This window comes from Pinus tabuliformis, chromosome 3_2 (genome assembly GCF_031772625.1).
Source record: "Pinus tabuliformis cultivar Carrire ecotype Pingquan chromosome 3_2, CPIR1, whole genome shotgun sequence".
NCBI lineage: Eukaryota > Viridiplantae > Streptophyta > Pinopsida > Pinales > Pinaceae > Pinus > Pinus tabuliformis.
In genome coordinates this window covers 575,851,712-575,854,245 of record NC_142302.1, presented here as the reverse complement: position 1 = coordinate 575,854,245, position 2,534 = coordinate 575,851,712, and the positions used below count along the sequence as shown (strand labels likewise).

General features: G+C 35.3%; 1 pseudogene; it reads left to right on the top strand.

Moving 5' to 3' along the window:
• Positions 1–211: 211 nt before the first annotated feature.
• LOC149181853 (endoplasmin homolog pseudogene) lies at positions 212–2,237 on the top strand (annotated as a pseudogene).
• The last annotated feature ends 297 nt before the right edge of the window (positions 2,238–2,534 follow it).

Genomic DNA, 2,534 nt, shown 5'->3' with positions numbered 1-2,534 from the left:
AAAATAGGAATTTTTCATATTATAAATCATATATGCGGGTTGGGTATAGTTGGACCTGTGTGTGTATGTGATTTTTCAAGGGTAGAGTTGCGTATGGAATTTAAGATAATATTGTTTTGTAATTGGACCAAGTCTGAAGGGAAAGGGATGCCCAAGGCCATGACTCAGAGCATCAACTATATAATGGTGATAAATTATTCTATAACAAGGAATGACTAAGGAGGACCTTATAAAAAATCTGGGGACAATTGCCAAATCTAGAACTTCAGCTTTTCTGGAACAAATTCAAAAAGGTGCAGATTTGAACCTTATTTTAGTTTGGAGTCAGATTTCATTCAATATACCTAGTTACTGACCATTTGGAAGTTATTAGCCAGAACAATAATGACAAACAATACATACAGAAATCGAAAGTTGATGATATTTTGTGGCATCTGAAGATACAAAGAATGAACCACTTGGACCTGGAATGAAGATTAGACTGCACATTAAAGATGAAGCCGATGAATATTTGGATGAGACTAAATTGAAAGATCTAGTAAAGAAATATTTTGAATTCATTAATTTCCCCATCTATCTCTCGGCAAGCAAAGAATTTGATGTAGAGGTCCCAACCGATGAAGAATCAGAATCGAGCGAGGAAGAGCGAAAGAGTGAAAGTTCGATGAAGAAGAATAAGAGGGCAAGGAAAATAAAAGCAAGTATAAGACTAAGACATTCAAGGAAACAACTTATGAGCAGGAACTTCTAAATGATGTCAAGGCAGTCTAGCTCTAGAATCCAAAGTAGGTCACTAATGAAGAATATGTCAAATTCTACAATTCTATGACAAAGGATTTTAGTGAGGAAAAAACCTTAGCATGGAGCCACTTCATCGCAGAAGGTGATGTTTAGTTCAAGCCCATTCTATTTATTCCGACAAAGGCACCCCATGAACTTTATGAAATTTAATACAATGCCAAGGCCAATATCAAGTTGTATGTCGTGGGTGTTTTCATTTATGATGAATTTGAAGAATTACTTCCCAAGTACCCAAGCTTCCTTATGGGTATTGTAGGTTCAGAAACATTGCCACTAAATGTATCATGAGAAAGGCTTCAACAACACAACGGTTTGAATACAATTAAGAAGAATCTCATTCGCAAGGCTTTAGATATGATTCCTCGAATTGCAGAAGAGGACCCTGATGAATCAAATGCAAAGGGAAAAACAAATGTTAAGTCAGAATCAAAACAAGATACTGAAAAGAAAGAAAATTATGTCAAATTCTGGAATGAGTTTGACAAGTCAATAAATATTGGAATAATTGAGGATGCATCAAACAGGAATTGCCTTGCAAAACTTCTGAGATTTGAAACCAAAAAATCTGGCAATAAACTGGCATCGTTGGACCAATACATATCAAGAATGAACCGGGGAAGAAATATATATATTAGATCATTGGATCTATAAAGGAGAAATTGGAGAATTCCCCATTCCTTGAGTAATTGAAGAACAAAAACTATGAGGTTATCTTCTTCAAAGACCTGGTCGATGAGTACTTAATGCAATACTCGACGGATTATGAGGACAAGAAATTTCATAATGTTTTCTAAAGAAGGCCTTAAGCTTGGGAAATATTCAAAGGATAAGGAAATCAAAGACTCCTTCAAAGAACTAACTAACAGGTTGAAGGATGTTCTTTCCAACGAAAATGTAGATTCAGTGAAAATAAGTAATATACTAGACAACACCTCTAGAGTTGTTGCTACTTCAAAATATGGTTGGAGTGCAAAAATAGAGAGAATTATGCAATCACAAACTCTATCAAATGCTAACAGACAAAGTTACATGCATTGAAATAGGGTACTCGAGATTAATCCAAGGCATATTATCATTAAAGAACTCAGTGGAAGGGTCACACTAAATCTAAAGGATGAAAACATAAACAAAATTACAAGGTTGATCTAACAAACAAAATTGATGGAAAGTGGATTGATGCTTAATGACCTGAAGGAATTTGCCTTGAGAATTTACTCAACAATCAAGAATACTCTAAATGTGAACTGTGATACAATAATCGAGGAAGATGATGAAACAAGAAGAGGTTGAGGTTGAAACAAAGGAGTAGGTAGAGAAGATGAAGACAAAAGAGGATGCAAATAGAAGGAAATTTTTTGAAAGAGGAAATTATCGAGGATGCAATTAAGGAGCATGTTATAGCATCATTTATCAACCTTATATACTTGATGCTCTGAGTCATGGCCTTGGGAAAACCTTTCCCTTCAGACTTGGTCCAATTACTAAAAAACATTATTTTAAATTCCATACGTGACTCCACCCTTAAAAAAGTGTGTGCACACGCGAGTCCAGCTATACCCAACCCACATATATGATTTAAAATATGAAAAAAATATAAAATTCCTATTTTATGGGTGGGTTTTATGGGTTACACCGAAATCCTACCTACAGGAGCCCGTGGCCTAACTGTATCCCAACAAAAAAATTGTTTTGAGGTGATATAAATACACCTCATGGGGATGGCCTAAGCGGAG